At 48.5% G+C, this 26,576-nt stretch overlaps 2 long non-coding RNA genes across 2 annotated transcripts in view; both read left to right on the top strand.

The window, feature by feature from the left end:
* LOC131484318 (uncharacterized) overlaps positions 1 to 26,576 on the top strand; it is a 76,228-nt gene that overhangs the window by 12,817 nt on the left and 36,835 nt on the right. The gene's annotated exons all lie outside the window — the stretch shown is intronic.
* Positions 22,676 to 25,646, top strand: LOC131484319 (uncharacterized). The gene is made up of 2 exons (XR_009248164.1): positions 22,676 to 23,106; positions 25,016 to 25,646. It is a non-coding gene; the product is annotated as an uncharacterized LOC131484319 (long non-coding RNA).

The raw sequence follows: 26,576 nt of genomic DNA, 5'->3' as shown, positions 1-26,576 counted from the left end.
CCTTATTAAAGAACGCCACAAATCTTTGCTTTAGTCTAACCAGTGGGGAGTGATGGACGGCAGAAGAGAAGAGTATCGTTTAGTTTTGAATTTTAAAGCACTTTGTGTAACATGTTTCTTTCATGTCCGTCGACCTCCCATTTAGAAAATAACCCAGCTCTAGGAGAAATGGTTTCGTGGGATTTGGACTCTTAATTCCCCCGAGAGGGATTTTCCTCTGTGGATGTCACCTGGCAGAGAGCAGGCAAATGGTAGGTGGGGACCGACAGGATAAGGGGCAGTGTCTGGCCTGTGTCAGTAGCAGGATCCATGCACCGGGGGGGCCCCGGCATAGCCTGACTTGGGTGGGCAGCCGGCCAGCCCGCCCGAGGGCCCGAGGGCCAGGACACCGCATGGCTGCTTTAAACGGTGGAATCAATGTCAAATCCACAGAGAAGTCATAACGTGTGACCAGAATGACAAAATGGGGTTAAAAATTCAGAGCCATGTCTTTAGTTTCATTCTTTGACCTTAGCAGTTAACATTAATTTCTTTCTTAAGTAGGTGATTTCAATGCAGCTTATCAGAGGATTTTTTTTTTTTTTTGAGTCTCTGTGGTTCCTTTTATGTAGCTTTTTTTTTTTTTCTTCCCCTTTGCTTTTCCCTCACTAAGTGCTTTACAAGGCACGACTTTGAGAAAATAGTCATGTCTCTAGGGTCCGTCCCAGCAGATCCTTGGAACCACATCCAGCAAGGAAGCAGGAATCCAGGCCAGGCTGGGATGGAGACAGAGCTCCTATGTCCCCGCCTGACAGCGTGTCCTGCCCACGGCCTTGACCGGGCTCTGTCTGGCTATCCTTACTCAGGGTCCACACTGGCTGCTGGGGAGGGTGGTGGGTGGGCCTCCGGGAGCCAGCTGGGTGGTTGGGTTCTTCCACCTGGCTTCTGAACTGCCTTCAGGGGCCAACCCATGCCTTCTCCCTTGACCCTCACCCGCAGCTTTTTAAAATTTACTTAGAGCACTTTTAGGGTCTCCTCTTACTTCAAACTGCTCCCCCACGATGGTCTCTATGTTCCTCATTGCCTGACCTCTCTCGCCATGGGTCTGCTGTCCTTAGCCGCCCCCTTGCTCTACTCCAGCCTCCTAGACACGTACCTTCTCTTTGGTTCCGTCCTTAACCGACTTCCCTTCATCCTCCACGTTTTCTCCCCCTGGGTTTTATCCACGACTCCGTGCCAGTTTTTTGTTTCTATGCGATACCCTTCTCCCATCTCCTGAGGCTCAGCCCCACATTTCTATTTTCCACTGGCTTTTCCCATCAAGACAAGTTCTCAGTCCTAAAACCGAAACCCACGTCCCATCCTTCCCTGTATCACAGCCCCTGGATCCTGCCTGGATCTTACAAGAGCCAGTCCCCGGTGGGGGGGTGGGGGGGAGGACTTTCCACTTCTTCTCTCGTTTGTCTACTTGCGCCTCGCCAGCACATCCCTCGTCCTTTGCAGAGACTTCAAAGTCAGTTCTCTCCCCTCCATCTCAGCCCTCTCCCGTCTATCCTGGGTACTGCGGATGTCATTCTCCCCAAAATGGGCACCCCTCTTCCCTGCTTGGCTTCCGAGCATATTAAGAACGGAGACGGTGAGTAACGAAGGAGGCATCTTTATTCCTGACGGAGGATATGACTCCGCATGTGTGAACCAAGTGGCTTTCTGGACAGACCTCAGTGCAGGCTGACCACACGGTGGGTAGAAAGCAGGGCAGTGCCTAAAGTCCTACAATTATCGGATGACAGACACACCAGCGGAGTCCCGCTCTGGTGGATTCCACAACTGGGTGCCTTCCGTCAACACTGCCCCGTCACCTTGATGAAAACTCCATTTTTCTCTGAGTCCCACCAGCCTTGTCTTTCACACCGCCTGTGTTCCATATTGTAGTCTACTTGTTTGGGTAGGAGGTACAACGTATTGCAAGGAACCACCGCTCACTTTTTCCCCCTTGAATTCCTTTTTTAAGTTTATTTATTTATTTTGAGAGAGGGAGCGTGCGTGAGCAGGGGAGGGGCAGAGAAAAAGGGAGAGACAGAGAATCGCAAGCAGGCTTTGCACTGTAAGTGTGGAGCCCTCTGCGGGGCTCAAACTCGTGAATCATGAGATCATGACCTGAGTGGAAGTCAAGAGTCCGATGTTCAGCTGGCTGAGCCACCCAGGCACCCTTCCCCAACCCGGCTTTGAACTCCTCAACTGGAATCCTATGAGAAGGTAGTGCAGTGACTGGAGTATGAGGTCAGGGTAGAATCTGTTCCCCAGTACCGACGGCAGATTCCTGTCTGGTCACAAAGGGACTGCCATGAAGACTCCATCAGTGGGAAGAACTAATCAACCGATTGGCAAGGATATTTGAGCTCCTTCTAGACTAAACTACACTTGCTCCTTTTGGGCAGGACCCAGAAAAAGAAAAAGACGAAGACATGGGCCCTGCCCATGAAGGTACACATAGGGAGACCAAAACATCCCACGTGAAACCACGGTGAACACGACAGGACAGCCTTCTAATTAAATGCTCATTTGAAGGACGAGAAGTGATGCTGGATTCGGGGGTGGGAGAGATTTGGGAGAGCTGGAGCAGCCTGGAAAGACTTCGTGGAGAAGGTGGGACCTCATTTCAGTTCGGAAAGACGAGCAGGATTTGGAGGAGGACAGAGGGCACTTTAGGCCAGGGCAACAAATATCCCAAAACACTGCCTTCATGTCTCAGAGACAGAGCATCTCTGTGGCGTTGTTTGTGTTGGGCACTCTGACTTCATGCTAGGGAGCCTCCACCACTGCCAAAAGTGACTTGATATTTATTCAGACTTTAAAATACATTGGCCTATTACATCAGGTATGAGGAATCTCATTTGGACAGTGACTAGATTTGAAGTGTTGGTTCTTTTGCAGTGTCGGTTTTGTGTGTGTGTGTGTGTGTGTTTGTGTGTGTGTGTGTGTGTGTGTGTGTGTTAATTCCATGGCGAATTCAGTGAATCGAAGTTAAATGAAAAGCTGACATTAATATAATTTTTTAAATCAATGAAATCTGAAAGTCTGGGAGCCGCTGATCTCAGAACACAGGGAGAAGGGGACAGTGAGGAAGGACAACTGGTCGTAGCCTTTTTAATCCTTTGATTTGTTTGCTCATGCACTCAGGGAATATTTATTACTGGCCCTGGAACCCACGGTTCTTGTTTAATCTGAGCCACTGCAGACTTTTGAGGAGATGAGGGGGGAAAATGGTCCTGTGCTGCATGCGTGCTGGCTTTGTGGGGTCCCCCTGCAGACTCATTTAAGGTGACCAGGCCAGCTCTCACAGGGGAGGGAGCCTTGGGGGTACAGGAAGAGTAAAGGGCTGAAGAAAATCAGGGAGCCAAACACACATACCTTAAGGGACATTCAAACTGAAAAAGTGTAAACATGGCAGGTTCTTCTGGCAATTGTGGGTCCAACAAGGAATGTTTACTGAGCGTAAGCCACATGTTGTGCCAGATAAGTCCTAGGTTACTGAATAACGATGTTGATTTCCCCAACCTAAGTTGGGTTTTAAAGACCAAATGGGGGGCGCCTGCGTGGCTCTGTCGGTTGAGCGTCCGACTTTGGCTCAGGTCATGATCTCATGGTTTGTGGGTTCGAGCCCCGTGTCGGGCTCTGTGCTGACAGCTCAGAGCCTGGAGCCTGCTTTGGATTCTGTGTCTCCCTCTCTCTCTGTCCCTCCCCAGCTCATGCTTTCTCTCTCTGTCTCTCTCAAAAATAAATAAATATTAAAAAATAATTAAAAAAAAAAGACCAAACGAAATCACAAAGTGATCAGAAGTCCCTCTATCTTCTGATTGTTTCAGGAAGTCAGTAGTTGAGAAAAACACTGGGGTGAATTTAGTGTGTCGATGCATAGTCATGCATGCATGGAGTGCAGTGGAAAGATGCCTGCATGACTGGGATTGGCGGGGGCATGACGTTTCTGGGGTGGAAGGGACCCATGCGAGACCCAGAAGTTCAGGGACTCACTGGTTTTTGAAAATGCCATTTGTAGGCCCGGTGTGGTTTATGCCACTGATCCAAATATTATGCACCTCACTGCAAACTTGTACCTGGTCACGTCAGTATGGTTAGCCGTTGTGGCTCAGGTGGTAAGGTGGGTGGGATTTAATGCCCAGACACTTAATGCCTGGAGACGTGAGTTGGACTCCTGACATCATTTCAGAGTCAGAACTCAAGTATGCCAGCTTAGGGAGGAAGCAGGTCTGGTCAAGGACTGACACTGGAGTAGGGGCTGATGAGTCACGCAGGGTGTGGTGCCCAGGTGACATGCTGCCTGCTTTCGGCTGGGCATTTGTGTGAACACGAGCATTCTAGGTTTATGTCCTTCCTCTGCTCCACGGTGTAATTTAATAATGATTTGAGCAAGGTAATAATCCTCATTTCAGTATGAAATATGCCACAGACACGAAACTAACCTATGAGACCAGAGGAGCAGACGGGCAGATAGATGAAGTCAGTCTACAGCATGGCGGGTCCCCCGGTTCCCACCTGGAGTAACGGATCTGTAGAAAGGAAAAAAAAAACCAACAACACTCATGTCTTCTCTCTATCCCATCAGCTTGTTTGCATGCCACGTTTAGAATGCATTCATTCCCTCAGTTGGAAATTGGGATTTTCTAGTAAGGCACTAAACATCAGTAAGTAAATATGGCAACAGTGGGGGCTACCCTGGGAGCTCGAAGAAATAATACAGAAACCAGGCAGAAAATGCAAGGTATTTTCCTGTGGTGTAACCCAGCACTTAGTTTTTTATGCTGATTATATAGTTACTATTCAATGTTATTTCACATCTGGAAAATTGACTTTACTGTTCAGAGAGGGCAGACTGTAGGATGGGGTGGGGAAGGGAACGTTCACAGGCCTTAAGTGGAATTAAAACTGCTTGCTTACATCAAACAAGGAAGGTACCAAGAAAAACAAAACAAGCCAGAAAAGGTCCAGGAACCCAGTGAGACCCTAAATATAGTAGAGCAGGTAACAGAGGATAAATATTTCTAGCAGGTAAAAGCCTAGAAGGTAAATACCAGATGGCCTGCCCTGGTTTTTCTTATCTAACTTTTAAGATAAGCTGTCACCGGTTTCCCGTTTTTCCACACCTCCAGCTGAGGAAGGAGACTGTTCCTGTAGGAAGATTCTCTACATCCCCTTCCACAAGGCTCTGGCTTTTGCGATGATTTCATCTTATGGATTTACCCGCCATGGGGAAGAAGGCCTTTGAAACCCGGGCTTGGGATACGTGGTTGCTTATTTTCCATTTTTTTATTGAATACGCTTAAATACATAAATGAGCCCTGAGTCATTTCTCCACACTTCTTTCTGCAAGAACCGTGTGCGTATATACATCCATACTCAGTAAAGTTAGAAAGAAAGAAGGGCTTGAGAGCGTCTCTCTGTTGCACAGACCTGCAAGGCTGGCTGAGTAACTCCACCCCACCCCTCCCTGCGTGGGGCTCAGAAACCCAGCTTTCCTGCCCGGCTCGAGGGTGCAAGGGTGCGGGTAGGCAGGAACGCGGTGCCACAGGCTCCGAGGGGGGGAGGGGAGACAGGGGAGCGAGCCCGCCCAGCTTCCTCGCAGGTGCAGTCACCCGGGGCAGGGCGTGGGTGCAGCCTGGAGACAGGTGCCGCCACGGCACCCCCTCCCCCGCGCTCCCCCACCGTTGGCCTCCCGTTACCCCTCCATTCCTGCCCCCCCCCACCACGCCCCTCCATTCCTCGCGCCCCCACCCCGCTCCCACCAGCGACCTCCGGGGGGCGGGGGCGGGGAGCAGGTGCGTCCCCCAGGGCTGTCCTGGGGACCCGAGCAGGGAGCAGGGGGAGCAGCCTCTAGCCTGGCAGGTGACGCAGCCGGTGCGGGGCTACGCATCCTTATCGGTCCTGAGTCAGAAAAGACTGCCAGGTGGGACTGAGTTCTCCGACACCTCTCCGGCCACGGAGACTCAGTTTCCCCTCCGAAGGTGTCTGAGGCAGCGCAATCCCGGGAGAGGGGGGTGGGGTGGGGTGGGGTGGGTGGCGGGGACGGCGCCCCCAGCTCCCGGTGGATGAGGCTGCGGGCTGAGGCCCGGCCGGGGATCCTGCACCCCCACCCCCAGTGCCCGCCCAGGTGCCCCAGTGCTCGCCCAGGTGCCCCAGTGCTCGGGCTGCCCTGCCCTCTACATCCTCCCTGAGGGGCTCTAACCAAGCCCCGGAGCCGCCTCCTGGGATGCAAGATTATAGGGGCCCCACTGCCCCTTGGCCCGGACAGCCAACTTGCCCGTTGCCCATCCCAAGACGAGCAACAGAAGAGCCCCCACCCAACGTACAGCCTCGGCTGACAGCGCTCAGTGGGGTCCGTGGACCTCCCGGTGGAGGCTTCCTCAGAGGAGCCCCTGCCCCCCCCCCCCCCCCCCCCCCCGCAACCTGCCGGACTCGGTGGCTTTGGGACATCACAGAATCTCAAAGATCTGCTACTTTACCCACAAAGCCAGCCTTCCCTACCTGCACCCCTGCCCCCCCCCCCACCCCGCTTTGCTTTGGCTGTGAGTGAGGCTGCAGACCTGGGGGAGGGGGGAGGGAGGAGGGGGGCGGGAGGAAGGCTGCGGGCAGATGGGGCTTTGCGTTAAGGGGGGACCTGCACTGAGAGCCTTTGAAGGGCGTTTTTGGGGAGCAGGGAGGCTGAGTTCCAGGGACCAGACAGCTTTCATTTCCTTGGTGGCCTTCATCAAGATACCTCATGCTTTGACATTTCCTGCCCAGAAACCTTTGAACCAAATAGATGTATTTTTTGCTGATTGTGTGTTGTGCTCTCTGAAGGCATGGGTTTTGAGTCTTTGCTGTGGCCCGGTGCCCTGTCAGGCCGAGGGAAGGTGGATGGGTGGATGCGTCTCTGCCCCACTGTGGGCCGGAGAGCGGGTGAAATGGGAGGCCTGTCTCAGGCCTCGTGCCATCTGTGGGACATCACGATCCCCTCCCCTGCGCCATCATACCGGTCAGGGAGAACCCGACCTTGTTTAAAGGAACCCAGGACAAATACCCAAGTGCCCTCCTCAGATCAGACAGGTGCTGTTGCCTACATGCCTCTCTTGGCCGGTTGCCCTCTGACTCTCAGATCTGAGCACGTCTTTGTGAGTTGGCACGTCACCGCCACGGCCAGCGCCGAGAGAACGTCCACTGACCTGTCAGCGATGCCGTATTTGGTATCTGGGTCAAGATGGAAAAAAACTGGTTTTCTGTTCAAAGGTTCCTTATGAGTCATCTGTGAGGACATACTTTCTTGGTGTTCAGGGAACATGTGAAACGGGTGCTGATGGCCAGATCTGGGGGAAATTCCCACAGAGCTTACGATGTCCCCTGGTCTCCCATTTGTCACGGCCGTGTCTGCTCTGGTCTTGGGTGGCGTTGTCTCTGGGTCTGTCCTGGTAACCCGTCTTTGTGTGCTTCCAACCTGGAGGGGGCTTAGGGGCTGTGCCTTCTCCCCACCTGATGTTTCTCCCCCCCGGCCTGTGTGAACATGGTTCCCTGAGGGTGGAGTGGGGTGGGGCTGGGGGTGTGGGCCTGAGGCTCTGCTTTCTCTAGTAATGGTTTCCGTGGAATGTGGTAGAGGGAAGGGAATAAGCAGCTAGGTCCGGAATCCAGCCACTGGCCTGTGTTTTCATGCTTTGGCCTGATGAGGAATGGCCTCTACAGACAGAATGCCTGGGCTCGATGAGGTGCCATCGGAGGAACTCCCGTAAGGTGGCGCTGGACTCCTGGGAGCCCTCACCCCCAGATGGCCCCAAGAGTGACGCAGGAGCCATTGCCATCCCTGATCTCCACAAAGGAAGTACCTTTCTTCCCCCGTCAGCCCCGATTGCTCGCTGTGATGATGCATTATCATACTGGGTGTCTTGAGTGTGGGCACCGTGAAGCGCCATGTTGAATGGAGGAAAGATCTAATGAGTACACCCGGGTGGCTGGGGTGACGTGAGGGGATGGTTGGATGCTGTGGCCTTAGAAAGGACTGTGGCCTTTAGGGGTTGTTTTAAATTTCTATAACGACTCTTGTGCTTCCCAGAGTCCTCTTCCTTTGCTTTAAAACTTTTTTGTCTTCAGCTCAGCATCCAGAGCCGTCCCTGCTCCACTTCTGAAACATCCATGTCACAAAGAGTAGACTCAGGAGGTAGACCACCTGGGTTGGAATCCAGGTTGGAATCTGGTGGCCAATCATTAGTTGTGTGGCCTAAGTGTCTTTGTGCCTCATTTGTCAGTTGGGGGATAATAGCAGCATGAACTTCACCGCTTTGGCAGTGAGACACTGAGTGTCTCAGTGTCCTCATTTGTCAGTTGGGGGATAATAGCAGTATGAACTTCACAGGGTTGACTGAGTTAATGTAGGTGAAGCTTCTGGATGGAGCATGATGCACTCGAGGGCTCTGAGCTGTTATTTTACTCTTGTGTTGTTTGGCTAAGCCACTGATCTTTATCTAGCTCTTGGTGCGTGACGTCGAATTTTCTTGTTTAGAGAGAGAGGGAGTGAGAGAGAAAGAGAGAGAGAGAGAGAGAGAGAGAGAAACCTATTTGACCTATTTCACTATTTGACCTAATGGAAACCATTTGCTCATGTGCTAATGTACATCCTGGGGTTATCATTTACTTAGTAGATTCATGTGGGAATAACCGGGTTAATTTCATGTGAGTTTCTAGGTCTTTAGACAGTTTGGAGTGGTGAGGCTTGAGTGGAGTTCTGGAAGAACACTGGTGCCATGCACTGTTTACCCTGGCGAGGGCTCCACGAAGGGGAACCTATTCCAGGAGGTGCCGGTCTGGGCAGAGTCAGTGCGAGCTCCAAGTTTATATAAAATGCCGTTTTAGGAGACTGTTGGTCAAAACAGCCCCTAGTCTTATGAATGTGAAAAATGAAGAAAGTATGGTGATTGTGTCAGTCTGGTCACTCGGCACCAGTATCTGAAGGTCGCAGGCACGCCCCCCGCCAGAGGGAAATCTCTGGAAAACCCAGATGGAGCCGCGGGCTGGGCAGAGGTTTGCTGTCTATTTCTGACCAGTGTGAGGCTGGGCAGCATGTCAGGCTGGGACACATTGAGCAGGACGTGCACGAGAGCCTTGTGTGGCTGTGCCTGTGGTTGCTCGGAATGTCTACCCCACCTTCGGGAGAATTCTCGGGCGCAGTGCCTGCCGATGGGTTCCGTGTCCTGAAATTCTTCCCCTTCTGGGAAGCTCTTTATGGCAATGATTCCCAATGGAGAGCTCTGGGAGTGTGTTTGGGAGCCTGCATTTGTTGTTCTTATTTAAAAAAATTTTTTATGTTTATTTATTTTTGAAAGAGAGAGAGAGAGAAAGCAGGTGCAAGCAGGGGAGGGACAGAGAGGGGCAGAAGATCCGAAGCGGATCCTGTGCTGACAGCAGGGAGCCTGACATGGGACTCGAACTCACCAGCCAACCATGAGATCATGACCTGACCTGAAGTCGGAGGCTTAACGGAGTGAGCCACCCAGGCGCCCCCGGAAGCCTGCGTTTGCGACACCCGGATGATAATCCCTGGAGAAAGTACTGACTACTGAGTCAGGGAGCCCCTGGTTTGCACCATGTACAGAATGGGCCATAACTCAGAGCAACTGTGCAGCAGACTCAGTCTCACTAAGACAAAGTGGTTTGAGTTGTTTTTCTAGAAATGGAAACAGGCTTGCCCTGAGTCATTCACACCCTGGCCAAATCGCTTTTGTTAGCAATCGTTCACATTTCCTAGATAATCTTATACGCACGTAGGCTCTTCTCAAACACACCTCCTCCACGCGGCCTGCGGAGTGACCAGAATTATGACCTGGGAAGTCGTCACTCCCTGAGCCAGCTGGGAAACTCAGAAGGATGCCCGGTGGAAGTGTCACCATCTTAAAAAAGAGATTAATGACGATACAGAAGAGAAAGGGCCAGCCACTGGCTGCTGTTTATTGTGCAACGGCTATATGCATGCGCTGGCTAAGGGCTTACACCCCCAGATCACATCTGCAATCTTCATAGGCAGCGTGCCGTCTGCGTCGGACAGATAAGGACAGGGAAGCTGAGCGAGGACGTGTTCGTCTTAGGGTGGATTTCAGAGCGAAAGGAAAGGCTGCTGACACATCGCCAGCGGGTTGTGTTCTACCCCTGGGAGGGGCGACGATGTGCTGATTCCCCACCGCCTGTTGTTTCACGTGGTCTCCTCTGTGGCTGGCCTTTTGAACGTGACCGGGCGTGGGGCGAGAGAGGGACAGCGGACGAGCAGCGAGGCCCGACAGGGGACCGTGTGAGGACTCCAGCTGTCCGCCACCTTGACCTTGGCTGGGGAGGCAGACTTACTGCTCTTTGCTGCTGTTCCATGCACGTCTCCCAGTTCGGAAAGCTGCACGCTTGTTGCCTTAGGGCAGATGTAGTGCAACGGAAGAGGGGAAACTCAGGCTTGAGTTTCAGAAGAACTCAGGGTGTGAACAATACACTTGGCAGAATAGTAGCTTGGGGCCAGTTTTTGTTCCATGCCTCCCGGAGATTGAAAAAAGGTTCTAGAGATTGGGGAAGGGAAGAAGGGCTCCGAGTGGGTGCCCAGCTGTGAGTCCCAGGTTGGAGGGGTCGTGGAGGGTCCCTACAGAGACTCCAGATATGCTGGGGACGCCCCCCCTGCGGGTCTCCTGTCGCCCCTGAAATTCCCTGGGGGGATCCGGGAAAGTAGCTTTAACCCAGAGTCACCCTAGACGGGCAGGTGAATGTTTTCCCCAGGGATTTAGGCGGACAGTTCTGAGGGGCCTCGGCACGGGCTCCTTGACCTTGTGCTGACTCTCCCCGCGTGCAGAATAGGCAACAGCTCAGAATGTTGACTTTGTGGCCAGAGAGGCCCAGGGGCCGCTGTACCCAGAGGGCCTACAGCTGGGACAAGGAAGATGTAGGTCATGAACTGCCACCGGGAAACCAGATGGAAGGAGAACGTTTTGGTGAACACCAAAAACGTATCCGCTAATAGATGGCGGTGACCAGGGGCCGTATCCTCACACTAATGTTTCCATCCCACCTCACTGTCTGGGCACGAGGCACTTCAGGGCTTTGATGTGACCCGGTACAGGAGGAAATGAGACCCTAAAGTTAAATGTAGGCATCACAAAACCAAACAAACTGTTGTTTCTTGTGCACTCAAATCTGAAAGCCAAGATTTGCAGCCATTGCTTGCATTGGCTAGTGACGAATTTGCTCTCATAGAGGTGCTGGCAATTAGAGTTCTTGGTCACGGTAAGGTTTTAGACACACCTTTAGTGACAGTGCTGCAGGGTCATAGGAGAAGGGTCATGGGAGTTTGAAAGCCTGGTGTTTGGTTCTGACCTTGACCTTTACTCAAAGCATGGCTTTGACCATTGATTCATTATTCTGGACCTTTATTTTTTTTTTTTTTAAGTGTTTTATTTATTTTTGTGAAAGAGAGAGGGGGGCAGAGAGAGAGAGGGAGACAGAATTCGAAGCAGTCTCCAGGCTCTGAGCTGACAGCACGGAGCCCAGTGTTGGGCTCGAACTCATGAACCCATGAGACCATGACCTGAGCCGAAGTTGGACACTTAACGGACTGAGCCACCCAGGAGCCCCTCTATTTTTTATTTATAAATTCATGTTGGGTGAATTATCTCTAATGTCCCTCGGAGTCCCAATTTTATAAGATCATAAAATTAAAATCAGATATTAAATTCACTTCAGATGGGGAAAGGAAGACACCACATGGACTTCCTTTCCCCCCGTTACTCATATTATCAACCAACTCACAGTCTTTTCATTTCTACCCTATTTTGTGCTTACTTCTGAGGCAGCCTCTCATTGTGTGGCTTTTTTCCCAGGTGGCTGCCTAGGAATTCTTGATATTTGCACTGGTCCTTGGTTCTCTGGTATCCTGCATTTGGTCTTAAAATAGGCACATGCTTAATCATGTACTGACCTACTAATGTGAAGAAATCCCCAATGTCGATGAGGTTTAAAAAGGGAGCCCCAGGACGATCACAGCATTCTTGACCCCAGTGACAGTCATTAAGTATGCAGCCTTCTTCATGCGGACATCTGTCCTTGGATGTAAGTTTTGCACTTTTCAAAACCATGGTACCAGCAAGATCAAAACGGCGTATTAAGTACACAGGTTATTCCCCAAACAAGTAGGAATATCTATATTGGAAGATGTGTGAATTCTGATATTTCATATTTTCACTACTGTCCTAATTGTTGAACATATTATTTAGTTCCAAGGGAAGACTGAAGGAGGATATAGAGAGATGTAGTTACACCTGCAAATTGTGCACCTCTCTCTGTGCCTGTGTCCTACACATGATGGCCAAGAATTTAAGAATTCAGCGATACAAAATATGACTTTACAGAAATAACAGTGCATTTCCTGTGATTTGGACTAGGTATCCGCCCTCCCCCAGCATGGTGTCAGGTGCCCCTCTTCTGTGTTCTCATGGCACCCTTGACTTACCTCTCCTATAGCATTTCTCACCCTTTCTGGTGATTTCTGCTAACTTGTCTACTTTGCACAACGGATGGTGAGCTCCTTGAAGACAGGAATTGTGTCGTTCATTATTGTAACATGAGTGCCTACTGAAGGGTTGAATGGATGGAAGGATGGGTGGGTGGGTGGATGGGTGAAGGGTGAGGGGCAGAGGTGGTGAGTAGAAAAAAGGAGCAGAAAACAAGTGACAATTGTTTGGCACAACGAATCCCTGTCAAGTGATGCATGAAGTTAAACTGATGTAGGTGTGCTGCCCGACCAGTTGGAAATACTCTATGGTGCAAAAGTACGGCTCGTAGCTAGAACTGTTGATTTGCACACAGGTTTTAAAGAGGGTAAAGATAATTCATCATGTAAGCAATTTACTTGTCCATGAAGGCATGAGGCATATTTGTCCAATTACCAACTTGATTAGTGAAGTGATGTAGGAAGTCGGGTTTGGCTCATTTGATGTAGTTGACCAATTTCAAGAAGGATGTCTAATTTGAAGCTCTGCTCGTTTTAAAAATACTAAGCTCGTTATCTTATAGCATTGGTTCTCAGGCTCGGTTATACAGGTGATCCTTGAACAACTCGGGGATTAAGGGTGCCAACCTCTGGGGCAGTTGAAAATCTGTGTATAGCTTTGAGTCCCCCCAAACCTTAGCTACTAATAGCCTACTGTTGACTGGAAGGAAGCCTTGCCGATAACATAAATACTCGATTAACACATGCTTTGTATGTCGTCTGTATTCTATACAGCATTCTTACAATAAGCACAGAAAAGAAAATATTAAGAGAGTCATAAGGAAGAGAAAAGACATTTACAGTCCTGGGCTGTAAAACTTTTAAACTATTAATTGAAGTTTATAAGTGTATATCGTGTATAAGTGGACACAACACAGTTTAAGCCCACATTGTCAAATGTCAACTGTATGTTAGAAGCACTGGGGAAACTTGGAAAAAAACCCTGATTCTCGGGGATGGTCTCAGATTCCTGGAGGTGGTACCCAGGCAGCAATGGCTGTTAAAGCTCTCCGAGTGATTCCAAGAGGCATAATGACCTCTTAACTGGGCTCTGACATACACGTGGACACTAGACTATAAATTCCAAGAAGGAATTGGCCCAAATACAGCAGCAACTTCGTCTGGAGCTTTAAAATGGATACTTTCTTTAAAAAAATTTTTGTTAAATATTTATTTTTGAGGGGGGGGGGAGGGCAGAGAGAGAGGGAGACAGAGAATCTGAGCTGTCAGCACAGAGCTGGACACGGGGCTCGAACTCACAGACCGCGAGATCATGACCTGAGCCAAAGTCAGACGCTTAACTGACGGAGCCACCCAGGCGCCCCTAAAATAGATACTTTCTAAAAGCATCTTCAATTAATAGTTTAAAAACTCATACTCACTAAAAATAGTGAAAGTGCTCTGCAAGTCAGTTTCATTGTTTTGAATTCATTATTAACTAAAGTCATTGTTTTGTGCCCAACTTCACTGGATGTCACGCACTGAATCGAGCTTTCCCCATGCTTGGAAAGATAAAGATGTTTACAGCTCCGTGTAGATGCTGTGTGCGTGGGACATGGGCCGGTTTCCTGGCTCAGCTGCCACTCACTTTGTCTCAAATGCCACAGGTGCGGCAGGCCAAGTCTTTTAATACCACGTCCACCCTTGGGGATTAAATTCATTCCCAGAGAAAAGGGATTCATAAATCCTGGCCCTGCCTTCCAAACGGCAGTCTGATTTCACCAGGGTGATAAATTGCTCCTATCAAAACAGACATCACGTCTCCCAGGGAAATAATGGGATCCGACAGAACCGAGGGGAATGTCTTCAGCACTTACCAACAGGGGACCGATGAAGAATCAAGTCTTGGGAAATCAGTGACTATTTTGTTTCATTATTATTTTCGAGCCTCTCTCAACCTCTCTTTTTTTTTTTTTTTTTTTTTTAACGTTTATTTATTTTTGAGACAGAGAGAGACCGAGCATGAATGGGGGAGGGTCAGAGAGAGAGAGGGAGACACAGAATGTGAAACAGGCTCCAGGCTCTGAACTGTCAGCACAGAGCCCGACGCGGGGCTCGAACTCACGGACCGCGAGATCGTGACCTGAGCTGAAGTCGGACGTTCAACCGACTGAGCCACCCAGGCGCTCCACTCTCAACCTCTCTTAAGCGGTAAGAGGTACAGAAAAGCAGATAGAAGGGATAAGGTGATTAACTTTAAATGAAAAAAAACCCGTCATAAAAATTTCCCAGCCACGTGTCCGTTGGAGGGTGTGGGATTGGGCCGGGGGTTGGGTGGGCTGGCGCAAAGGTGTGTGGGGTTATCTCTTATAGTCTCTTTGGTGAGAGGGGGGCGCGGGGAAGCCGCCGTAGGGGTGAGGTGATTTCCTGGGCAGAGAGGCAGTCCTTGCCGAGAACCCCTTCCTGCCCACCCTGCCCCACAGTGAGACCTATGGTCTCATGTTCCTGGTTGGGGGGGTGGATGGCGTGAGAAAGTCCGAGGGCCTTGGAGAAAATGCGAATGTTATCCGGCCAGAAAAACTTCTTAAACTCTGACTAGCTGGTAACAATTTATGGTAAATCACTTTCCCCAAATAGCCAGCTGGCCTCTTCCTTGGGCCTACGAATAAATGGGAGAGTGGAAATTGATTACATAACTTCTCTTTCGCCGATTTCCCAGCACCGTATCTTGCCAGACTTTAGGTTTCACTTGTACTAGGACTATAGCCTCTTCCCGGACTCCCAGTGTGAGTCAGGTTCCTGTGGCTGTTTCCTCGGCTGGAGATCTATCTTCTGGCTGTATCTTCCGCCCTCCCCACCCTCCCAAAGCTCTTGGAAGTCTCTCCGAACATCCCCAGGAGGTTTATCGGCTGCTTTTATCGCTCTTTGTATGTCCTCTAATACCTGGGAGCAGAGAATAGCCCTTTGAGTGCATTCACTCATGCATTCATTCAATAAGACATATTGAGCTCCTCCTCCTATGTGCCAAGCACTGTGCCACATACCCAGGATAGAAAAAGAGAGAGTGGAGACAGATCTGTCCCTGCGGAGACCCAGATCAATGTGCTTTGCGTGGAATTTCAGTGGTACTGGGAGGCTGCCCTGGGTCCTGTGAGGAGGGGGCAGAGGGGGCTGACTTTCCTTGCCGAGACCTGGCTTTCGTCAGCAGTCCAGAACACTGGAAGCGTCTTCCAATTTTGAGTTTCTGTGAACTGGAGTCATCTGAACCAGAAAGCCTTTTTTTTTTTTTTTTTAAGATGTGATTTGTTTGGTCCCTTAATTGCTAAAGTGATATACCTTCCTTATGGAAAGTTTGTACCATACAATGAATCGGAAAGGAAATAAATTCGTCATAATTCCACCACTTAGGGATAATCACTGGTTAACGTGCTGCCTTGATAATCAGCCTTTCATTATGCATTTATTCCTTTAATGAGGTCAGGAGTAACTACTTTCTTGTTTGTCCATGAATTCCCACAGGCATATATTGTTTTCCCCCTCAGTGCGTCTTCCCCTTCGACACGATTTTTACAGTTTACTGTTACTACTGCTACCATTAGGATTAGTTCTTTTATCATTAATTGGCGTGGGTCAAGTGTTCACAACGCGTCAGGCACGATTCCGAATGCCCAGTGTCCAGGTAAAGCGGGTGGTTACCGCTGCTTCTCACACGAGCCCATCGAAGCCCACAGTGCCTGTACAGCAGGCTGAAGACTCACCTTGCAAATCGGTGTCCCGGCTGAGGAGCCTGGGTGTCCGCTGATCACACCACACGACCCGGAGCTACACATCTTTTCCACATTTGAGTTCCAAATATTGGGCCCATCGCCGCTACTCACCAGTTTCCCACCATTAGAAATGACACCTTGAGGGGCGCCAGGGTGGCTCAGTCGGTTAAGTGTCCGACTTCAGCTCAGGTCACCATCTTGTGGTCCGCGAGATGGAGTTCTGACGGCTCAGAGCCTGGAGCCTGCTTCCGATTCTGTGTCTCCCTCTCTCTCTACCCCTCCCCCGTTCATGCTCTGTCTCTGTCTCCAAAATAAATAAACGTTAAAAAAAATTAAAAAAAAAAAAAGAAATGACACCTTGATCGAACCCTTGCAGCTACAAATTTGCATAGGGTGTATTCTTTTTTAATTCAGATAAATCCTCGCTGTAGAATCATAAAGTCGAAGGACATGCTAGCTCTCGGTATACGTTGCCAATCGCTCCTCTGTCCATAAGTAGAGGTGAGATGTCCAGTGCCCCAAACCAGGCAATGAACAGACAGAGGGACCGGATGCGATGCTGAGGCAGAAAAGGTCAGACACATCCAAAGAGAGAACAGGACGCTGAGTATGGAGGGAGAGGGCTCACCGCATCCTGGCACGTCCAGCTTTGCCTGTACCAGGAACCCTTGATTTATGTTTCATTTTTAAAATTTACTTACTTATTTTGAGAGAGAGAGGAAAAGCAGGGGAGGGGCAGAGGGAGAGGAGAGAGGGAATCCCAAGGAGGCTCCGCACTTTCAGCTCAGAGTCCAATGTGGGGCTTGAACTCACCAACCGTGAGATCACGACCTGAGCTGAAACTAAGAGTCGGATGCTTAAGCGACTGAACCACCCAGGTGCCCCGGAACCCTTGATTTATAGCAGGTACAGGGACAGCCTTATAGGTTATGGGTTTTACCAGCTACATCATCTAAAGTTAACTGATACCACACAAATGCTAACTTTTCATTTGCCCCCAGTTAAAAAAAAAAAAAAATTGTGGGTCTTTATTGTCTTTCTCTGCCTTAGTCAAGCCTGAAGCTCATGCCGACTCTTCCCATGTAGAAATGTCAGACGAAATCCCAGTGCCATCAAATGAGACCTTTCTTCCTCCACCTGCACATTATGACTCTAATAAACACGTTATCAGCTCATGAAAATGATGGCAAACAGGTGACTGAAGGGTTTGGTAAGTCAGCAGCAAAGATTAACAGTTCCTTTCAGAGAAAGCTGTAAGAGGTTCCCCTATTTAAAACAATTGTGGCATGTGAATTTACAGCACTTAAATCATTATCGGCAATTAGTCCTTGTCAAAAAGGTTGCAGCTGGCTTCAATTACAGGTAAGATTTTTCTAATTTGAACTTAGTAGTGCGTCTGATAAGTAGGACTTGGAGAAACACCCTTTGGGAGATTTACAATTTGAAGGAAACTATGGCTTTTCAAAATTCAAAAATTCATCCTTGTCAGCAACGCTTTGTCACTGATGTCTGTTCTTAAGCATCTAGAAAAATTTCCATAAACTTCATCCTTCAGCTAAAGTCTTCCCTAACACAAAATTTTACTGATGATTAAAAAATTGCTTTTTAGATTACAAAGCACTACATGCCCATTATATAAACAAAATTCTGAGAAGTATAGAGGATACAAAGTAAAAATAACTGTCTTTGACATCCCCTCATCCTTACTCCACTAAGCTTCAGATCTAAGCAATTTTGGTTTTAAGATCTAAGCAATTTTGGTTTTAATTCTTCTAGAAATTACCACCGTAGCTTTATCTAGAATTATTTTTACCCCTGTGTCTTAATCAATTAACTTTGGACGGTGTGTATTAACTATTTACTAAGGAAGATGTGGGGGGCGCCTGGCTGGCTCAGTCGGTAGAGCATGCAACTCTTGATCTTGGGGTTGTGAGTTCAAGCCCCACGTAGGGCCTACTTAAAAAAAAAAAGAAAGGAAAGAAAGATGTGAGACTTAGTGCCTTTACATACCCTCCCATCTTTCCTTCGCATGTTGACTTTTGCTGATTAGGTGCTTAAGTTTTTCTGTAGCTTCAGAACTTTAAGTACTGTGCTTATCTATTCCTTGATCCAACAACTTTAGATTTTCGCCATTCTGATAGGTGTGTTGTGGTATTTTGTGGTTGTTTTAATTTGCATCTCCCTGATGACATAGATGTGGAGCATCTTTTTTTTTTTAAGTTTAAAACAAAATTTATTTATTCATTTTGAGAGAGAGCATGAGCAGGGGAGAGGCAGAGAGAGAGAGAGAATCCCCAGCAGGCTCTGCAGGGTCAGCACAGAGCCTGACATGGGGCTCCAACTCACAAAACCGTGAGATCATGATCTGAGCTAAAATCAAGAGTTGGACACTTAACCAGCTGAGGCAGCCTGGAGCATCTTTTCATGGGCTTACTTGTTGCTAGTCTATCTTCAGTAAAGTGCCTGTTCAGCTCTTTTGCTCATTTCTAAATCCGTTGTTTACTTTCTTATTGTTGAGTTTTAAGTGATTTTTGGGTACATTTGGGGTAACAATTTTTCCCAGATACATATTTTGCAAGTATTTTCTCCCAGTCTGTGGCTTGTGTTCTCATTCTTTTGACCATGTCTTTCCCAGAGGAGACGTTTGTAATATTAATGAAGTCCAGCTTATTAATTCTTTATGGCTCATGTCTTTGGTGTTGAGGAGCCATCAACTTGAGGCATTATCTGTTGATTCCCCATTAAGAAAGGTGAGAAAATTAGTATCTTTGTAATCCCCACCTTTATTCCCTCTTTATCCAGCTATGTCATCATACTTTTATATTATATTTACATGTTTATTGTAACTAAAAGTTTTCTATTTTCCTAAAGATCAATTCTGAAAACAAAGAGTTGAAAAAACAGCATTTATATTACAACAATTATTTGTTTGTTTGTTTGCTTATTTATTTATTTTAAGTTTATTTATTTATTTTGAGAGAGACAGAGACAGCATGAGCAGGGGAGGGACAGAGAGAATGAGACCAAGAATCCCAAGCAGGCTCTGCCCTGTTTGCGCAGAACCTGATGCAAAGCTTGAACCTGTGAACTGTGAGATCATGACCAGAGCCGACATCAAGAGTCAGACGCTTGGGGCACCTGGGTGGCTTAGTCGGTTAAGCATCCGATTTCAGCTCAGCTCATCACCTCATGGTCCGTGGGTTCAAGCCCCATATCGGGCTCTGTGCTGACAGCTCAGAGCCTGGAGCCTATTTCAGATTCCGTGTCTCCCTCTCTCTCTGTGCCTGCCCCACCTCTCAAAAATAAATAAATATTAAAACAATTTAAAAAAAAGAGTCAGATGCTTAACCAACTGAGCCACCCAGGTGCCCCACTACTGCGGTTATTTAATATTTTTCCTGCAAAACAAATGAAGGAAGAGTTCTCTGTTATTACACTGGTGCTATTTGAAGGATAATCTTCCAAGACTCAAGATTAAACATATTTTTTTCCCCTAAACTCCATCTATTACTCAAAATTAGGACACCTTTAAATTTGCACCTTCTTTAGGTCATGCATATTTTGCACTCCTGCCTCTTACCCCCTGGTGTTTCTTGCTTCCATTCTTTTTCTTTGTTTTTTTATTTTTGTAGCCATTGACTGAAGGAACATTTACATCCTCCTGTCTTTTAGACCTTTTAGGATCTTAATTATACAATATCCATAAATGGATTTGTTTCTGTCTTGAAGACTTTCCCTGAGCCCTCTTGGTTTCTCTTTTTATGGGTCCATTGCTTTCCAGACACCCAGCACAGCCCCTCAGCCTTGGACTGCTTTCCTTGATCTCCTCCTTAGCTCACTGTGAGTTAAATTTTATAGCATCTTTATTTACTTTTATTTTTTTTTACTTGAGAGAGGGGTGGGGAGAGGGGCAGGTGGAGAGAGAGAGAGAGAGAGAGAGAGAGAGAGAGAGAGAGAGAGAGAATCCCAAGCAGGCTCCATGCTCAGTGCAGAGCCTGACATGGGGCTCGATCACATGACCCTGGGATCATGACCTGAGCCAAAATCAAGAGTTGGATGCTCAACCGACTGCCCAGTGTCTTTTTTTCTTGAGTTCCTGTTTCATTTTGCCAAAGTGTAACTTCTCTGTGCCACAGTTTTTTCATCTATAAATTTAGAGTAAAAATAATGCCATAGGGTTGATGTGAAGGTTCAAAGTTAGTTCCCGTGAAGTGCTAAGAAGACTACCTTGCAAGTATTGCTCTGTAATATTTTCAGAAAGGGAAGTAAAACTCCCTGAGTCCAAAAACTCTTGAAATATCTTTATTTTCTACCACACCACTTGGTTGATAGTTTGGAATAGAATTTCAGTTTCAAAATAACTTTCCCTTAAAACCTGTGCCTTCATCCTCCAACATTATATTCTGTTGGTAAGTCTAGGGTCAATTCAGTTCTTGTCCTTTGTAGACCATCTTTTTTTTTCTTCCTTCTAGAAGCAGCTAGGGCTCTTGTTTTCTCATTGGGGTTCTACAATGTTAACAGAGTATAGGAGGTAGTTTTGTATTCTCTTCCACTCGTCCTACTTGGTACTTGCTATGCCCTTTCTATTTCAAAACTCAGGTTCTGTCTTTAGTTGAGAAGATTCTCCTGTTTTATTTCCTTTATTTTCCCTCCTCTATTGTCCTTGTTATCTGATTCTGGAGATCTAAGGATGCTATTAGAATTTTAAAAAATTATCTTCTCTTCCAATAGTTATTTCTTTTCCCACTGGGATTAGTTGTCCATTTCTTCCTCTTGAATATTCTATTTTCTTTTTTCCCTTTTCAAATTCCTGCTGTTTTTTGGTTGCGTCTTCATGAATGTTGAACAAAGGTAGTTGGTGAGCAAAGGTAGTTGATGTGGTTTCCTGTGCAAATGTGTTGGTCTGTAAAGCAGAACCATCACCCTCTTGACCTGGACGCACATGGGTGGCTCTGGTAACAGGTGCGCTTCCCCTGGGGTGCCAGAGCAGAGAACAGGCTTGAAACCTTCCATGATTGGTTCTTTCCCCAGATGATCCCAATTCTTCAGAGGTAAAAAATATATCCAGTAAAATAATTATTTAGTTGTCTCGTAAGGCAAATCCATACATTAACTGAATTTTATCTGCTTTCATTTTGGGGAGAAGAAGGCAGCAGAGCACATGACAAGGGACCGAATTGTAATGAAGGACTAGGCGGAGAGTTGATAGAGCGGCATAAACGTTTGCAGAGACAAAGCACCATTACGTTTCTCCATTCGTGATTGCCCGTGGCTCATCTGGTGTTTTGTTGCTCAAGAAGCTTACAGCCTGATGGGCCTTCCCAGGTGCCCCTCCATGCATTCCCGGGGCATTACTCACTAGATGCTGTTTGCTGGATCCATGTGGTGGGTCTCTTCCTACCTGGTCCCCATCTCTGGGGTCTCCTTGCAGTGGCTGACTCTCCTGGGATCTCTGTGGGATCTCAGCCATCATCACAGTGGTTAAACCTCCGTCTCTAGCCCACACCTCTCTCTGAAGTCCCACCTGGGGGTCCCCTTCTCCCACTCACAGCCCCCAGGCTGAGGTCAGCATTTTTCCTGCTCTCTTGTTCCCAAGTGCCTATTTTGCTTTGTGGTGTCCCATCTATCCGGTGATCCGAGCCTGGCAGCAGGAGACATTACACGCAGGGCCCTTTATTTCACCTCTGACATCTTAGTAATTACGTGATCTTGTCTTTCGTAGCGTGAGCTGCTTTAACAAACACCACAGACTGGGGGGCTTAAACAACAGAGATTTATTTCTCACAGTTTTGGGGGCTGGAAATCTGAGATCGGCGTATGGCCTGAGCAGCTGGGGGTCCTCTCTGTAGTTTGCAGATGCACGCCTCTAGCAGAGAGAAGGTCACCTCTGGTGTCTTTCTTAGAAGGGCACTAATGCCACTGAGGGGGCTCCACGCTTATGACCTACTCACCTCCCAGAGGCCCCTCTCCTGATATTGTCACACTGGGGACTGGGCTTTAATGCGTGGATTTTGGGGGATACTCACTTTCAGTCTGTGGACTATCTTGTATCTTTCACGTACCTGTTGTGTGTCCCCTTCTCAGCCTTCTCATGCTTTAGCTCAAGTCTTCCTTGGTCTGCGTGGTCTTCCATCACCCTGGTCTGCGTGGCCTCTAGATGTTTTCTCCCTGTGCTTGTGTGTGTTTTTCTCTGACGACACTGCACACATCCAGAGTGTGGCTCTTGTGCTGCAAGGTCTTGTGTGCGGGACCATACCTGTCTGTCTGTCTGTCTGTCTGTCTTCTCTAAGTCCTTAGGGCCTCCGTCCCCAATCTCTTATGCACCCACAACAACAACAACAACAACAACAACAACAACAACACAATGACTACCGGTGGCAATTAAGCTCCCCATGGGTAGCTTTTTATACTTTTCCTGTTTTATTCGCGGCTGGTCTCCAGGACCTAGAACAGTGCACGACCTATCATTGGTGTCGAAGAAATAGGGTATGAATCCAGTCATGCCTATTTCCATCCATCTGACAAGTGTGTCTTCCCCAGCTCCTGTCCCTGTCTCCTGATTTTTCCTCTTTCCCTCCCTATCAGGTGTCACACACAAATACAAGCCACTCTGATGGCACCTTCCGGATAATAGTGGAGAAGAATGCATTGGCCACGTCTGTGGCTGCATCCCGTGGGCTGGGACACGTTAATCAGCTCTGGCAAAGCTACTCCGACTGGAAGTCACAAAGGGGGTTGCTGCTTGGTTGTCCTGTCCTGTAGAGTATGTCGGGATTGTTTCCAGGCCAGATTGGTGAATGAAATAGATGTGTGTTGGGTTCATACCCTGCACCCCCCTCAGTCTTCAGCCTCTGGTGTTCCTTCCAGGTATGTGATGTATTTTTGGTTTCCTGTTAATGGGGCAGGGAAGCATTTCAGGGACTTCCATTTAATTTGCCCACCGATCCTACTCTAGAAATGAATGTAGTAGTTTTTCCAACTTCCAAAGTCCCTTTAAATTATATCTTTGGGGGCCAGGGGAAGGCCACGGTTGGGTCTGTGGACACGGGAAAGCCACTCTGAGCCAGACCTAGCCGGGTCTTCCTTACAGCTGGCCCCCACGCCTCCACTTTAGTGGGGGGCTTCAGGATCATGCCTCAGGTCCCCAGTGATCAGTGTCACCTCAGTTCTTGTGCCCATTAGTCCTCAGCAGGGCTGGGCGTCTCCTGTCCTCCAGGGTGTGGTCACCTGAGTATGTGGGGTGGCCTCTCTAGGGAAGAATGAGGGGAGTCATTCACACGTGCACTTGCTGTGAAGCTGCGGGTCTTTCCTGGGGACCCTTCTTTTCTTGGGTCAGTGGGTTCTAGACCTAAAAGCTGGCTCTGGTCCAGGTACCAAGTCTGGTGCTGAGATCTGGCTTTTTCTGGGGCGGTTCGATTGTCCTGGTTCAGCCTCTTAATTGTCTTTCCTTGATTTTTTTCTTTTTTTTTTTGAGTGTATAGGTTGCACAATACATCTCTCTTGGCCACCCATCTCCTACAATCCCAGGCATGCTGTGTCCACGACTGTCTCTGGGTCAGGCCCCTCTGGAGGCCGCTCCAGCCATGTTGCCAAATTATAGCTGTGCCCCCTCCCCCCATCTTGCATCTAGTTCAATGCCACAGTGTCTTTTACCATTTCAAGACTCCATCAGCCCATTTCCAGTAGGGAGTCCAGTTCTGCAACAACAGGACGGCCACTTCTGGGCTTTGCAGCCGCGTTCTCCCAGCCGGGGCGGCCCTCTCGTTGGCTATGCACACAAGTGCTGTTTCCGGGGCTCTTTTTTTTTTTTTTTTTTTATGTTTATTTATTTTTGACAGAGAGAGAGACAGAGCATGAGCAGGGGAGGGGCAGAGAGAGGGAGACACAGAATCGAAAGCAGGCTCCAGGCTCTGAGCTGCCAGCACAGAGTCCGATGCGGGGCTCGAACTCACAGACCGCGAGATCGTGACCTGAGCCGAAGTCGGATGCTCGACCGACTGAGCCACCCAGGTGCCCCTTCCGGGGCTCTTTTGATGCACATGGCTGGTTGGTGTTCCGAACTCACGTGATACCTCTGCTCTGGAAAGCCCACTTCCCTGAGCCTCTTCCTCTTTACTACCTGCGTGGCCGTCCTGACATTTCTGCTTTTTTAGTGTGGGCCGTCCCAGGAGCATGTCAGCACGGCCTTGGGGCCTTGCCGGAGCTAACACTGTGCGTGTTATGGCAGACACGCTCATGTGGATGTATTCTCCCTATTGCACACTTAGGGTCTGTGCATCTCGGTCCGGCCCGTGTGTTCCCTTGGGTCCTGTCCATGCCTCTCAGCCACTTCCCCCACTGGGTGTTGCTGTGACCTGGTCTGGGGGTAAGAAGGCAAGTGGGAGAAATTGCTTCTTGTGGGGCACAGGCCTCTGCAGCATTTTCACACCAGGGAGGAGTGCTAGCCTTCAATAGAAAGAGAGGGTCACTTCTGCAGGCCCAGAGGGTCCTTAAGGGTTTTTCTGTGACCTCTGACCTAGAAGTCCCCATTACAAATATCAGGGTCCCACTCCCGTCAGCCTTTGGCATTGTGGACTTGTCGGGGCTGAGGATCTAACCTTCTCCGGAGCTTTGCAGCCCTGATAATTAAGTCCTGAGCCTGATCTTCAGCGTTCCCTAACCTCTGGCTAGAAGAGATGCGTCTTCTCAGATGCTGCCGGTGAGGTCTCTGACTTGCATGAGTCACCTTAAATTGGTGATTAATAATTCTCAGGTGCTCATTGTCTTTCTCCCATAGATGATGAGACTCAGGGACCGCCGTTCAACTCCATTATCCTTGTAATTACCACTTTCCAAAGTTCTCCAGCATCTGAGATGTTGTACTTACAGTGCGTTCCTCCCCTTCCACGTTGTCTGTCCCAGTGCGCCAGTGGTCAAAGTTTTAACACTGCGCCATGACATCCTGCCAAGGGCTTTCAGTACCCCACCTGCCACCAGTGTGGTAGATGGATGCTGTGCACTCCAGGGCTGAGTTCTCCCATCTGAATTGCTACTTGTAGACAATCTGATGGACTGGGCACCTTGGGAGCGTAAGGAAGATGCCAAGGGTAATTCTTCAGCCTTTGTTCTGATGAAGAGCACAGGGCGCGGGTGTATTCCCACTGCATTGATTTGAAAATACTTGTGTGTGTTTACAGAGGAGGGGACTTGCCAGTTGCAATGGTGGTGGGCCTCATGGGCGCAGGGTTGCCTGGCGGGGACCTAGGGACCAGCAGGGGATTTCCATCACCCAGAAGAGAGAGGTAACTTAGGCCAAGAGTGAACTTGTTTTAAATGACAGGAGTGGCTAAAGACTCAGGTAAATGAAGAGAAAGACAAGATTTGAAGAATCTGGTAAATAAATAGTTAGCCTTTGTGTGTCCTAGGAATTTTTATTTTTTCGGGATTTTTATTTGCATTATTATATTTTTGAAGCTTATTTATTTATTTTGAGAGAAAGAGAGAGAGAGGGGGAAAGAGAAAGCTCCCCGTGCTGTCAGTGCAGAGCCCGACACGGGGCTCGAACACACGAACCACGAGATCATGATCTGAGCTGAAACCAAGAGTCGGATGCTTAACTGGCTGAACTACCCAAGCGCCCCTTTTTTTCAAGATTCTTAAGAAACATACTGTCGAGCCAGTAATTCTCACCATCAAATTAGTAAACAAGGCCACACTATTTTCTTGGGAAGGACCTTGCCATAATCTCTTGAAAAATGACACGTGACATGGCACCATCCCTGCCCCACCCACCGCCTTCTCCCTCTCCTCTTTCCTTCCTCTCAGTCGTGTCTCTTTATTGAATGCCTACCCTGTGCCACACACCAGCATCATCCCGGGATCACTCAGCCAGAGGGTCTGTTCTGTCCTTCCCTAGTGGTCTCATCAGCTTGGGAATGACCTCGAGGGACTCGAGCTTTCTAGGCTCCATTCTCACAGATTCCCTCTCCAATGTATCCAGGCCCCTTCATAAGGACTCCCTCCTTGATAGAATGAATGGAATGATACTTTACATTGATTTAAGGAGTCTTAATTATTATTTATAAAGTGTTGTTGAACATGCAAAGCACAACTGCGACAAATGTGAACTTAGGACACACTTTACTGAGTTTCTGTAATTGCTAGCGTGTGGGCCTGGCAGGGCGTTATCGGCACGACCTGTTACCGACTGCATACATTTCCTGGTTTTAAAAAAAAAAGTCTCATTAAGGAAAAACTCATACGTTAGAGTCATCCTTTACACGGGAATCCACATGCAAGCCCGGTGCAAGGCCCGGTGGCTTTCTGTTTCTTCACGCGGGAGCCAATGCATCCAGTTA

The sequence above is a fragment of the Neofelis nebulosa genome, chromosome 9 (assembly GCF_028018385.1).
Source record: "Neofelis nebulosa isolate mNeoNeb1 chromosome 9, mNeoNeb1.pri, whole genome shotgun sequence".
NCBI lineage: Eukaryota > Metazoa > Chordata > Mammalia > Carnivora > Felidae > Neofelis > Neofelis nebulosa.
The sequence above is the reverse complement of the archived record's forward strand: the minus strand, read 5'-3'. Positions and strand labels throughout refer to the sequence as shown.